Here is a 15144-nt window from a genome sequence, read left to right as displayed (position 1 = left end):
GAAGTTCCTCCCCTAAACTTTTTCCCCCTAACTCTCAATTCATGCCCTCTTGTTTGAATCTCCCCTACTTTCAGTGGGAAAAAACGCCTATCCACGTCATCTGTACTATCACCCAGATAATTTTAAATACCTCTATCAAGTCTTTCCTCAACCTTCTACACTCCAAAGAATAAAGACCTAACCTGTTCAACCTTTCTCTGTAACTTAGGTGCTGAAACCCAAGTAATATTCTAGTAAATCTCCTCTGTGCTCTTTCTACTTTGTTGACATCTTTCCGATAATTCGGTGACCTGAACTGTACACAGTGCTCCATATTTGGCCTCGCCAATGCCTTGTACAATTTTAACATTACATCTCAACTCCAATACTCAATGCTCCGATTTATAAAGGCCAGCATACCTAAAGCTTTCTTCACCACCCTATCCAGATTAGATTCCACCTTCAAGGAACTATGCACCATTATTCCTAGATCACTCTGTTTTACTGCATTCCTCAATGCCCTACCATTTACCATCTATGTCCAATTTGTATTTTTCCTACAAAAATGAAGCACCTCACACTTATCAGCATTAAACTGCATCTGCCATCTTTCAGCCCACTATTCTAACTGGCTAAATATCTCTGCAAGCTTTGAAAACCCACTTTATTATCACAACGCCTCCTACGTAGTATCATCTGTATAATTACTAATCAAATTTACCATCCCATCATCCAGATCATTAAAGTATATGACAAGTAACATAACCGTTCCAGAACCTGGTGGTGTGAGTCACGAGGCTCCTGTACCTTTTTCCCTGCAGGTTGAGGGCTAATAACCGTTCCTGAACCTGGTATTGTGGTTCCTGAGTCTCCCGTACATCCTTCCTGATAGTTGAGGAGTAATAACTGTCCCTGAATCTGGTGGTGTGGGTCCTGAGGCGCCTGTACCTCCTTCCTGTCAGTTCAGGGGTAAGAACTGTCCCTGAACCTGGCAGTGTGAGGGCTGAGGCTCCTGTACCTCATTCCTGATTGTTGAGTGGTAATAACTGTTGCTGAACCTGCTGGTGTGGTTCCTGAGGCGCCTGTACCACCTTCCCGATGGTTGGGGGATAAAAGCTGTTACTGAACCTGGTCGTATGTGTCCTGAATCTCCTGGAAACCCTTCCTGCTGTTTGAGGGGAAATACCTCTTACAGCACCTGTGGTGAATAGCTTGAGGTTCCCGAACCTTCTTCCTGATGGTTGCGGGTTAATACCTGTCCCTGAATCTGTTGGAGAGCGTTCCGAGTCTCCTGTACCTTCTACCCGAAGGGTGAGGGCTAATATCTGTTTCTGAACCCGGTGTGTGAATTCCAAGGCTCCTGTACCTCCTTGCCGATGGTCGAAGGGTAATAACTGTTCCTGTACCTGGTGGTGTGTGTCCTGAGGCTCCTGTACCTCCTTCCTGATGGATAAGGGTTAGTAAACGGTCCTGAACCTAATGATGTGAATTGCGAGGCTCCTGTACCCGCATCCTGATGGATGAGGTGAAATAACAGTTCCTCAACTTGGGGTGTGTGTCTTCAGGCCCGATATCTACAGTGAACGATTCTGTGAAAAATGGATGGTTGCGGGGTATTCTCCATTCAGTGAGGGTACCCGTGAAAATCTATATCAATAATGACATGATGTCTCTCTGTGGGTTCAGAATTTCTTAGTCAGCAAAACTCAAACCGTCATTTCCTGTTTCTTGTTCCCCATTTACAGAACAAACTTGTTGCCATGGATGGATCAACACGAAAGGGGCTTGTAATCCCATATCTACGCTGGCAAAACCTCACGATGAGGCGAAGAAAGGATATTCAAACAATTATTCAAAGCTGCTGGAAATCAACTCAATCGAGGAAGAGCTTTGTGCCAGACAATGTGAGGAGGACTCGACATTGTCCGAGACCCGACAAGGTGAATCTCCCGAAACACCGTCCCATCACACACTCCCGGGGTCAGACACAGAGGGAATCTCCCTCCACACCGTCCCATCACACACTCCCGGGGTCAGACACAGAGTGAATCTGCCTCCACACCGTCCCATCACACTCTCCCGGGGTCACACAAAGAGTGAATCTCCCATCACACCGTTCCATCACACACACCCGGGGTCAGACACAGAGCGAATCTCCCTCCACACCGTCCCATCACACACTACCGCGGTCAGACACAGAGTGAATCTCCCTCCACACCGTCCCTTCACACACTCCCGGGGTCAGACACAGAGTGAAGCTCTCTCCACACCGACCCATCACACACTCCCGGGGTCAGACACAGAGTGAATCTCCTTCCACACCGTCCCATCACATACTCCCGCGGTCAGACACAGAGTGAATCTGCCTCCACACCGTCCCATCACACTCTCCCGGGGTCACACAAAGAGTGAATCTCCCATCACACCGTTCCATCACACACTCCCGGGGTCAGACACAGAGCGAATCTCCCTCCACACCGTCCCATCACACACTCCCGCGGTCAGACACTGAGTGAATCTCCCTCCACACCGTCCCTTCACACACTCCCGGGGTCAGACACAGAGTGAAGCTCTCTCCACACCGTCCCATCACACATTCCCGCGGTCAGACACAGAGTGAATCTCCCTCCACACCGTCCTATCTCACACTCCCGGGGTCACACAAAGAGTGAATCTCCCACCACACCGTCCCATCACCACTCCCGCGGTCAGACACAGAGTGAATCTTCCTCCACACCGTCCCATCACACTCTCCCGGGGTCACACAAAGAGTGAATCTCCCACCACACCGTCCCATCACACAATCCCGGGGTCAGACACAGAGTGAATCTCCCTCCGCACCGTCCTAACATACATTCCTGGGGTCAAACACAGAGTGAATCTCCTTCACACCGTCGCATTACACATTCCCGGGGTCAGACAGTGAGTGAATCTCTCTCACACCGCCCCTTCACACACTCCCGGGGTCAGACACAGAGTGAATCTCCCTCCACACCGTCCCATCACACACTCCCGGGGTCAGACACAGAGTGAATCTCCCTCCACACCGTCCCATCACAAGCACCCGGGGTCAGACACAGAGTCATTCTTCCGCCACAACGGCTGAGCACACATTCACCGAATCAGACACAGATGGAAGCACCCTTCATACTCTCCCATCACACGAACCCGGGGTCAGACATTGTGTGAATCTCCCTCCATTCCGTCCCATCACCAACTGCAGGGGTCAGACACCGAGTGAATCTCCCTCCATACCGTGCAATCACACAATCACGGGAGCAGAGTCAGCATGAAGCTCCGACCACACCTACGAATCCCACACTCCCGGGGTCTTACAGATTGAAGCACCCTCCGCACCGTCACACTCAGACACCACCCGGTTAAGACACAGAGAGAAGCTCCCACCGCAGCGACCCATCACACACTTTCTGTGTCAGAGACAGAGCGTATTTCTATCCACACCGTCTAATCACACACTCCCGGGGTCAGACACAGAGTGAATCTCCGTCCACACCGCCCCATCACACACTCCCGGGATCAGACACAGAGTGAAGCTCCCTCCACACCGTCCCATCACACAATCACGGGATCAGACAGAGTGTGAAGCTCCCTCCAGTCTGTCCAATCACACTGACCAAGGGTTCGACAAGAGTGAATCTCCCTCCCCACCGTCCCATCACTAAACCAGACTTCGTGGGTGGTGGGAACCGAACTGAAGTGACTATGGTGAAGTGAGGTTGTTTTACAGATAGAGAAAGCTTGGAGAAAGTGCGAGAGGGACGACGGGAGGGTGATAGAGAAGGGAAGCGGTCGGACTGAAGGTTTGAGATGCGTCTATTTTAACACAAGGAGTGTTGTGAACAAAGCGGATGTGCTTCGAGCGTGGATCAGTGCTTGGAAATATGATGTATTGGCCATTAGGGAGACTTTGATAGCTCAGGGATAGGATTTGTTAATTCAAGTGCCAGTTTTTAGATGTTTCAGAAAGGACAGGGGAGGAGTGAAAAGAGGTCGGGGCGTGGCACTGTTGATCAGAATTAGTGTCACTGCTGCAGAAATGGTGGACACCATGGAAGGATTGTTTACGGAGTCTCTGCAGGTACAGGTTTGGAAAACGAAGGGATCATTAACTCAACTGGGTGCTTTTATCGGCCGCCTAATAGTAGAGCAGATAGGGGAACAGATCCTGGAAAGCTGTAATAATAACAACAGTGTTGTCGTGATGAGAGATTTTAATTTCCCAAATATCGATTGTCATCTCCCTAGAGCGAGGGGTTTAGATGGGGTGGAGGTTGTTAGGTGTGTTCAGAAAGATTTCCTGACACAATATGTAGATAAGCCTACAAGAGGAGAGGCTGTACTTGATTTGGTATTTGGAAATGGACCTGGTCAGGTGTCAGATCTGTCAGAGGGAGAGAATTTTGGAGATAATGATCATAATTCTATCTTCTTTGCAATACCATTGGTGAGAGAGAGGAACAGACAAGTTAAAAGAAGCGTTTAATTGGAATAAGGGAAATTATGAGGCAATCAGACAGGACATCGGTGGCTTAAATATCATGGAAAATTAAGGATGAAATTTTGCAAATATTCAGGGGATATTGTGCAGAGTCTGCATAGGTACGTTCCAATGAGACAAGGAAGTTACGGCAGGGTGGAGGAGCCGTGGTGCACAAAGGCTGTAATAAATCTAGTCGAGAAGAAATGGAAAGTTTACAAAAGGTCTTATAATCTGGAAGATTATAAAGCTAACAGAAAGAAGCTTAAAGAGGAAATTAGGAGAGCGAGAAGTGGCAATGAGAAGGCCTTTGCGGACAGGATTAATGAAAAACCAAAGGCATTCTACAAGTATGTGTGAGGAAGAGGATAAGTCGTTGAACAGTGGGAAAGTGTGTATGGAATCGGTCGAAATAGCAGAGGTACTTAACGAAAACTGTACTTCAGCTTTCACTATGGAAAAGCAGTGATGATTTGCAGCAGACCGAAAAGCTTGATCATGTGGCTATTAAGACGGATGATGTGCTGGAGCTTTTGGAAAACTTTCAGTTGTCTAGGGCGCTGGAACCGGACGAAACGCACCCCAGACTCCTGTGCGAGGCAAGGAAGGAGAATGGTGAGCCTCTGGAGATTATCTTTGTATCATCAATAGGGACGCGGGGAAGTTCGGGAGGATTGGATAGTTGCTGATTTCGTTCCTTTTTTCAAGAAAAGGAGTAGAGATAGCCCAGGAAATTATAGATCAGTGAGTCTTACCTCCGCGTTTGGTAAATTGACCTAGAAGAACCTGAGAGGCAGTATTTATGAACAATTGGAGAGACATAATATGGTTAGAATAATCAGCATGCCTTTCTCAAAGGCAAGATGTGCCTTACGAGCCTGACAGAGTTTTCTGAGGATGTGACTCAACACATTGATGAAGAAAGAGCAGTAGATGTAGAGTATATGGATTTCAGCAAGGCACTTGATAAGGTACCCCATGGAAGGCTTACTGAGAAACTAAGATGCATTGGATCCAAGAGGACACAGCTTTGTGGATCCAGATCTGGTTTGCCCACAGTGGGCAAAGAGTAGTTGTAGACGGTTTAAATTCTGCATGGAGGTCTGTCACGAATGGAGTGCCTCAGGGATCTGTTCAGAGACCCATACCCTTCGTAAATTTGTTGTGGATAGTGTAGAGAGCTGCTGGAGGTTACAGCGGGATATTGTAAAAATGCAAAACTGCGCACAGAAGTGGAGTTTAAACCATGTAGATGTGACGTGAATTTAAAAAGCAAACACCAGGAAATCTGCAGATGCTGGAAATTGCTTCATTTTGATAGTTCAAATATGATGGCAGAATATAGTATTAATCGTAAGACTCTTGGCAGCTATATAGGACCCTGGTCAGACCACACTTGGAGTACTCAGTTCTGGTCGCCTCACTACAGGAAGGATATAAAGGTCATTGAAATGGTGCAGAGGAGATTTAGAAGGATTGGGGAGCATGCCTTATGAGGATAGAGTGACTGAACTCAGCCCCTACAGCTTGGAGCGAAGGAGAACGAGAGGTGACCCAATAGAGGTGTACAAGATGATGAGAGGAATTGATCGTGTGGATAGTCAGAGGCATTTACACAGGGCTGAAATGCTTGCCGCAAGTGGACACAGGACCTGGGGAGCAGGTACAGAGGAGATATCAGGGGTAAATGTTTTATTCAGACAGTGGTGATTGCGTGGAGTGGTTTGCTGGCAAATGTGGTGGAGGGGGACACAATAGGGTCCTTTTTGAGAATTTTGGATCGGTACATGGAACTCGGAAAAATAGAGGGCTCTGGTTAGGACCAGTAATTTCTAGCATATGGACATGTTCGGCAAAACCCTGTGGCTAGAAGGGCCTGTATTATGCTGCAGGATTTTTTTTTTCTATGATTTCTGTGTTTATCCATTAGATGAAACTATAACTCGGGACACTGTCAAGAGTCTTACCATGAATACAGAATAGAGCGCTACGTGTCACCCTGCATAATTTCTAAGGTAGGAATACGTTCTGAACAGCATTCTGGGCCGAAGGTCCTGTATTGCGCTGTAGGTTTTTTGCTTTTAATGTTTTCTGAGTTTTTTTCTGTTTACTGAAACTGTAACTTGGGGACACTGCCAAATGTCTTACCATTAATACTATATTCTGCCATCATATTTGACCTGTCAAAATTAACCACATTACACTTATTTGGGTTGAGCTTCAACTGCCACATCTCAGCCCTGTTTTGTACCCTATCAACATCACGCGGTAACCACTGAGTGCCCTACACACTATCCAAACAATCTCCACCCTCAGCAAACTTGCTAATCCCTCCCTCCACTTCCTCTTCCAGGTCATTTTTAATAGGGCAAACAACATTTCTGCCTCTATTTTGTCTATCCCCTTCCATGGTGATAGAGGGCTTTATGTAAACTTAGTAGTTTCTGATGTAGGAACATGTCGGACACAAATTTCTGAGCCGCAGGGCCTGTATTTTGCTGTAGGTTTTCTGTTTTGCTATATTTCTAAAGGAACTTATAAGCCAGTTAGACTAACGTCAGTGATTGGGGAAACATTGGAGTCCATTTATAAAGTTGAGTTTGAGGTTGCGAGGCACTTGGTGACTCATGATGAAATACGTCATTCAGATTGGTTCTCTGAAATCATGCTGGCAAATCTGTTTGAGTCCTTTGAGGAAGTAATCAGCAGCTGGACAAAGGACAGGCAGTTGATGTCATTTACTGGACTTTCTGAAGGCGAAAAGGTCAAGAGCCATGAATGAGTTTGCTAAACAAGATAAAATCCTATGGCGTTACTAAAAAAAACGCCGGCATGGAGAGAGGAATGACCCACAGGCAGGAGAACCTATTTGTAAATGATTGAGGGGAATACATGTGTTTTTGTCAAAGTTTGCCGATGGAACGAGCATAGGCGTAGGGGCAATCCCGTTAACAACATCATAGAACAAAATTCCTATCTAAGGGTCTCTTAAAAGACCCCATTGAATCCGCCTCGACCACCACCACTGGAAGTGCATTCTCGCTCTGTAGCAACCCACCACTCTCTGGGTGAAAAAAACCCATTTCTCCGACAACCCCTTCTACCATCATCCAAGCACCTTCAAGCTATGAACCTACACCTCCAGAAAAGATTTATTATCATTGGCAAACAACGTGAAACAACGGGAGGGTGTCCAGTGAGCTTCACTCAGTGTCTGAACTCAAGAGTGTGTGATGGAACGGTGTGGAGGGAGATTCACTCTGCGTCTGACCCCGGTAGTGTGTGATGGGACGGTGTGGAGGGAGATTCACTCTGTGACTGACCCCGGGAGTGTGTGATGGGACGGTGTGGAGGGAGATTCACTCTGTGACTGACCCCGGGAGTGTGTGATGGGACGGTGTGGAGGGAGATTCACTCTGTGTCTGATCCCGGGAGTGTGTGATGGGACGGTGTGGAGGGAGATTCCCTCTGTGTCTGACCCCGGGAGTGTGTGATGGGACGGTGTGGAGGGAGATACAATCTGCATCCGACCCCGGGAATGTGTGTGATGGGACGGTGTGGAGGGATATACAATCTGTATCCGACCCTGGGAATGTGTGTGATGGGACGGTGTGGAGGGATATACAATCTGTATCCGACCCTGGGAATGTGTGTGATGGGACGGTGATGTTGCAACTATATAGTACCCTGGTCAGACACCACTTGCAGTACACTGCTCAGTTCTTCTTGCCTCACTACAGGAAGGATGTGGAAGCCATAGAAAGGGTGCAGAGGAGATTTACAAGGATGTTGTCTGGATTGGAGGGCGTACCTTACGAAAATTGATTGAGTAAACTCGGCCTTTTCTCCTTGGAGCGAAGGAGGAGGAGAGGTGACCTGATAGAGGCGTACAATATAATGAGAGGCATTGATCGTGTGGATACTCAGAGACTATTTTCCCCCAGGGCTGTAATGGCTGATAGTACATGGCACAGTTTTAACGTGCTAGGAAGCAGGTACAGAGGAGATGTCAGAGGTAAGTTACTATTTTACACAGAGAGTAGTGAATGCGTGGAATGGGCTGCCGGCAGCAGTAGTAGAGGCGGATTCAATAGGGTTCTTTCAGAGACTCCTGTGCATGTACATGGAGCTCAGAAAAATAGAGCGCTACCTGACACCCTGCATAATTTCTAAGGTAGGAATACGTACTGAACAGCATTCTGGGCTGAAGGTTCGGTATTACGCTGTAGGTTTTTTTTTCTTTTAATGTTTTCTGTGTTTTTTACTGTTTAATGAAACTATAACTGGGGGACACTGCCGGAAGTCTTACCATTAATACTATATTCTGCCATCATATTTGACCTGCCGGAATGAACCACTTCAGACTTATCTGGGTTGAACTTCATCTGCCACTTCTCAGCCCTGTTTTGTACCCTATCAACGTCCCGCGGTAATCTCTGAGAGTCCTACACACTATCCAAAACAATCTCCAACCTTAGTGTAATCAGCAAACTTGATAATCCATCCCTCCAATTCCTCTTCCAGGTCATTTTTAATAGGGCAAACAACCTTCCTGCCTCTATCTTATCTATCCCCTTTCATGGTGATAGTTGGATGTATGTAAACATAGTAGTTTCTGATGTAGGGACATGTTGGCACAACTTTCAGAGCTGAAGGGCCTGTATTTTGCTGTAGGTTTTCTATAGGAGCTTATAGTTAGGCTAACGTCAGTGATTGGAAAAGTTTTGGAGTCTATTAATAAGGTTAAGTTTGAGGTTGCGAGACACTCGATGACTCATAATGAAATATGTCAGTCAGATTGGTTTCTGTCCAGTTGGCAGAATCTGTTTGAGTTATTTGTGGAAGTAACCAGCAGCTGGAGAAAGGACAGGCAGTTGATGTCATTTAATGGACTTTCAGAAGGCGATTAGGTCAAGAGCCATGAATGAGTTTGCTTAAAAAGATAAAATCCTATGGCGTTACAAAAAACAAACAAACGCTGGCATGCAGAGAAGAATGTCTGACAGTGCAGGACCACCTATTTGTAAATGATTGAGTGGAGTACATGGGTTTTGTCAAAGTTTGCCGATGGAACGAGCATAGGCGTAGGGGCAATCCCGTTAACAACATCATAGAACAAAACTCCTATCTAAGGGTCTGTTAAAAGACCCCATTGAATCCGCCTCGACCACCACCACTGGAAGTGCATTCTCGCTCTGTAGCAACCCACCACTCTCTGGGTGAAAAAAAAAATTCTCCGACAACCCCTTCTACCATCATCCAAGCACCTTAAAACTATGATTTTACACCCGCAGAAAAGATGGCTTATCATTGGCAAACAACGTGAAAGATCGGATGGGTGACGAGGAAGCTTCACTCAGTGTCTGAACCCAAGAGTGTGTGATGGAACGGTGTGGAGGGAGATTCACTCTGTGTCTGACACCGCGAATGTGCGTGACGGGACGGTGTGGAGGGAGATACAATCTGTATCCGACCCCGGGAATATGTGTGATGGGACATAGAAACATAGAAACATAGGTGCAGGAGTAGGCCATTTGGCCCTTCGTAACTGCATCCGGCATTCAGTATGATCTTGGCTGATCATCCAAATCAGAACCCTGTACCTGCTTTCTCTCCATACCCCCTGATCCCTTTAGCCACAAGGGCCATATCTAACTTCCTCTTAAATATAACCAATAATCCGGCCTCAACTGTTTCCTGTGGCAGAGAATTCCACAGATTCAGCACTCTCTGTGTGAAGAAGTTTTTCCTCATCTCGGTCCTAAAAGGCTTCCACTTTATCCTTAAACTGTGACCCCTCGTTCTGGACTTCTCCAACATCGGAAACAATCTTCCTGCATCTAACCTGTCCAATCCCTTTAGAATTGTATACGTTTCAATAAGATCCCCCTCAATCTTCTAAATTCTAGTGAGTATAAGCCTAGTCGATCCAGTGTTTCTTCATATGAAAGTCCGGCCATCCCAGGAATCAATCTGGTGAACCTTCTCTGTATTCCCTCTATGGCCAGAATGTCTTTCCTCAGATTAGGGGACCAAAACTGCACACAATATTCTAGGCGCCGTCTCACCAAGGCCTTGTACAACTGCAGTAGGACCTCCCTGCTCCTGTACTCAAATCCTTTTGCTATGAATGCCAACATACCATTTTCCTTTCTCACCGCCTGCTGTACCTGCATGCCCACCTTCAATGACTGGTGTACAATTTCACACAGGTCTCGTTGCACCTCACCTTTTCCTAATCGGCAACCAAACAGATAATAATCTGTTTTCCTGTATTTGCAACCAAAGTGGATAACCTCACATTTATCCACGTTAAATTGCATCTGCCATGAATTTGCCCACTCACCTAATCTATTCAAGTCACCCTGCATCCTCTTAGCATCCTCCTCACAGCTAACACCGCCGCCCAGCTTCGTGTCATCCGAAAACTTGGAGATGCTGCATTTAATTCCCTCGTCTAAATCACTAATATATATTGAAAACAACTGGGGTCCCAGCACTGAGCCTGGCGGTACCACACTAGTCACTGCCTGCCATTCTGAAAAGGTCCCGTTTACTCCCACTCTTTGCTTCCTGTCTCACAACCAACTCTCTATCCACATCAATACCATACCCCCAATACCGTGTGTTTTAAGTTTGCACACTGGTCTCCCGTGTTGGACGTTGTCAAAAGCCTTTTGAAAATCTAAATATACCACTTCCCCTATCCCCTATCCACTCTACTAGTTACATCTTCAAAAAATTCTATAAGATTCGTCAGACGTGATTTTCCTTTCACAAGTCCATGCTGACTTAGTCCGATGATTTCACCTCTTTCCAAATGTGCTGTTATCTCATCTTGGATAACCGACTCTAGCATTTTCCCCACCACCAATGTCAGACTAACCGGTCTATAATTCCCCGGTTTCTCTCTCCCTCCTTTTTTAAAAAGTGGGGTTACATTTGCCACTCTCCAATCCACAGGAACGAATCCAGAATCTAAGGTGTTTTGAAAATTTATCACTAATGCATCCTCTATTTCTTGGGCTCCTTCCTTAAGCACTCTGGGATGCAGACCATCTGGGCCTGGGGATTTAGCTCCCTTTAATCCCTTCAATTTACCTAACACCACTTCCCTACTAACATGTATTTCCCTCATTTCCTCTATCTCACTAGACCCTCGGTCGCTTACTATTTCCGGAAGATTATTTATGTCGTCCTTAGTAAAGTCAGAGCCAAAGTAGTTATTCAATTGGTCTAGTTATTCAATTAAGCCCTTTGTCCTCCTCTGCTGCTCTCTGAATTTTTCCCAGTCTTCAGGTGTGCCATTTTTTTTTTTTGCTAATTTATATGTTTCTTCTTTGGACTTGATACTATCCCTAATTTCCCTTGTCAGCGACGGTTGCACAAATTCCCTGGTTTATTCTTTTGCCAAACTGGGATGAACAATTGTTGTAGTTCATCCATGCGATCTTTAAATGCTTGCCATTGCATATCCACCGTCAACCCTTTAAGTATCATTTGCCAGTCTATCTTAGCTAATTCACGTATCATACGTTCAAAGTTACCCTTCTTTAAGTTCAGAAACTTTGTTTCTGAATTAACGATGTCACTCTCCATCTTAATGAAGAATTCCACCATATTTTGGTCACTCTTACCCAAGGGGCCTCGCACGACTAGATTGCTCCTTTATTACACGTATTTCTAATTTCCTGTTTAATGTCATCCGCAACCTCACTACTACTGTTAAGTGGCCTGTACACAACTCCCACCAGCGTTTTCTGCCCCTTAGTGTTATGCAGTTCTACCCACATCGATTCCACATCCTCCAGGCTAATGTCCTTCCTTTCTATTGCTTTACTCTTCTCTCTAACCAGCAATGCTACCCCACCTCCCTTTCCTTCCTGTTCTTCCCTCCTGAATATTGAATATCCCTGGATGTTGAGCTCCCATCCTTGGTCATCCTGGAACCATGTCTCTGTAATCCCAACTATATCATATTCATTAATAACTATCTGCATATTCAATTCTTCCACCTTGTTACGAATGCTCCTCGCATTGACACACAAAGCCTTCAAGCTTGTTTTTAAAAACCTCTTAGCCCTTATACAATTATGTTGAAAAGTGGCTCTTTTTGCTATTTGCCCTGGATTTGTCAGCCTGCCACTTTTACTTTTCAACTACTACTTTTTGCTACTACCCACATTTTACACCACTCTGTCTCTCTGCACTTATTCCCATAGCCCTGCCACAACAGTTTAAATCCTCCTGAACAGCAGTAGCAAACGCTCCCCCAAGGACATTGGTTCCAGTACAGCCCAGGTGCAGACCGTCCTGTTTATACCGGTCCCACCTCCACCAGAACTGATTCCAATGCTCCAGAAATTTGAATCCCTCCCCCTTGCACCATTTTTCAAGCCACGTATTCATCTGAAATATCCTCCTATTTCTACTCTGACTAGCACGTGGCACTGGTAGTAATCCAGTAATTGTTACCTTTGTGGTCTTACTTTTTAGTTTATCTCCTAACTCCCAAAATTCACCTTGTCGGACCTCATCCCGTTTTTTTACCTATATCGTTGGTACCTATGTGCACCACGACCACTGGCCGTTCACCCTCCCACTCCAGATTGTCCAGAATATATAGCTGCAACATTACCTCTCTGCTCTAATTTGAATTCCGGTTTTGATGAAGGCAAATACACCATACGTCTTCTTAACCACAGAGACAAAATTCGCAGCTGCTTTGAGCGTTCTCTGCAGTCGGACCCCAAGATCACTCTAATCCTCCACAGTGCCAAGATTCTTACAATTAATAATATATATTTGCCATACGGATCCACTTCACACGTATCTGTGTTGAACTCCATCTGCTACTTCTCAGAACAGTTCTGCATCCAATCAATGTCCCTCTGTAACCTCTGACAGCCCTCTACACTATCCACAACACCTCCAACCTTTGTGTCATCATCATACTTACTAACACAGCTCTCCACTTCCTCATCCAGGTCAGTTTTAAAAATCGTGAACAGTAAGTGTCCCAGAACAGATCCCTGAGGCACGCCACTTGTCACCGACTTCCATGCAGAATATGACACGTCCACACCCACTCTTTGCCTCCTGTGGGCAAGCCAGTTCTGGATCCACAAGGCAATGTCGCCTTGTTATCCCATGCCTCTTTACTTCCTCAATAAGCCATGCATGTGGTAGCTTACCAAATGCCTTGCTGGAAGTCACATACACTATCACGACAGTTCTTCCTTCATCAACGTGATTAGTCACATCCTCAAAAAATCCAGTCAGGCTCGTACGGCACAAATTGCCCTTGACAAAACCATTCAGACTATTCCTAATCATATTATACCTCTCAAAAAGTTCATAAATACAGCATCTCATTATCTTCAAAATCAACTTACTAACAAGTGAGGTAAGTCTCACTGGTCAATATTTTCCTGGGCAAAATCTAATCACTTTCTTGAATAAAGGAAAAACATCCGCAACACAGCAATAATCCAGAACCTCTCCCGTCCCCACTGATGATTCAAAGATAATCGCCAGAGGCTCCTTGCTTCCCATGGTAGTCTGGGGTACATCTCATCCGGTACCGGCGACTGATCCAAATTGAACTTTTCAAAAGCGCCAGCACATCCTGTTTCTTAATATCTGCATGCTCAAGCTTTTCAGTCTATTGCAAGTCATTACTACTATCACCAAGATCCTTTTTCATAGTGAATGCTGAAGCTACGTATTCATTAAGAACCTCCGCCTTTCATCCGGTTCCAGACACACCTTTCCACTGCCTCACATGATACGTCCTATTCTTTCACGTCTTATCCTCCTGCTCCTCATGCACTTGTAGAATGCCTTCGGGGTTTTCCTTAATCCTGCCCGCCTAGACTTCACATGGCCCCTTCTGGTTCTCCTAATTTCCCTCTTAAGCTCCTTCCTATTAGCCTTTTAATCTTCTGGAACTCCAACGTTACCTAGCGCTATTAACCTTTCATAAGCTTTTCTTTTCTTCTTGACAGAGGTTCGTCACTCTCCGATCATTTCTGATCGAGTCTAGCAGACTCTTTGGGAACAATATCAGGAGATGAACAGGACCCGGTACCAATATTGACTAAATGTCCTTGAGTTGTATTCGACACTTGAATTCAGGACAGTCGTAAATTCCCTTCTCGACCTTTGCCAGACCACCTGTCTCAGGAATACTTGCCACAACAACTCTATCCCCGAAAGCAAATTCTTCTGCCAACTGTTGAACAGCAGGAATGGTGAGGTAAAATCCCCCATCCCCCGCTCCTAGTCTCAACTGAGAAAGAGAAAAATAGAGTCAGAGACAGAGAGAAAGAGCGAGAGAGAGAGAGAGAGAGACAGAGAGAGGGACAGAGGGACAGAGAGAGAGAGAGAGAGAGAGAGAGAGAGAGAGAGAGAGAGAGAGAGAGAGAGAGAGAGAGAGAGAGAGAGAGAGAGAGAGAGAGAGAGAGAGAGAGAGAGAGAGAGAGAGAGAGAGAGAGAGAGAGAGAGAGATCGGTTTACTGAGTCTGTGATCTGTGGTATGTGTGTTGGGTGGTGTGGTGGGCGTCGCACCTGTTGTCTGACCACGCAAAACAAATCTTCTGGATTTTCTTTTCATGTAACTATGAAAATGGACAAGGTGGATGTAGTGTACATGGACATTCAAAAAG

The 15144-nt window shown here is 45.9% G+C and overlaps 1 long non-coding RNA gene across 2 annotated transcripts; it reads left to right on the top strand.

Annotated features, from left to right (window-relative positions):
* The first annotated feature begins 1730 nt into the window (after window positions 1-1730).
* On the top strand, window positions 1731-14730 carry LOC140720413 (uncharacterized). 2 transcript variants are annotated; one of them, XR_012097178.1, is made up of 4 exons: window positions 1731-1919; window positions 4957-5092; window positions 6408-6492; window positions 14485-14730. It is a non-coding gene; the product is annotated as an uncharacterized lncRNA (long non-coding RNA). The 2 variants fall into 2 exon arrangements; XR_012097179.1 differs by lacking the exon at window positions 14485-14730 and adding an exon at window positions 8218-8484.
* Window positions 14731-15144: the final 414 nt, after the last annotated feature.

Source organism: Hemitrygon akajei, unplaced genomic scaffold, assembly GCF_048418815.1.
Source record: "Hemitrygon akajei unplaced genomic scaffold, sHemAka1.3 Scf000042, whole genome shotgun sequence".
NCBI classification, from domain to species: Eukaryota; Metazoa; Chordata; class Chondrichthyes; order Myliobatiformes; family Dasyatidae; genus Hemitrygon; species Hemitrygon akajei.
This window is presented reverse-complemented; position numbering and strand designations above follow the sequence as displayed.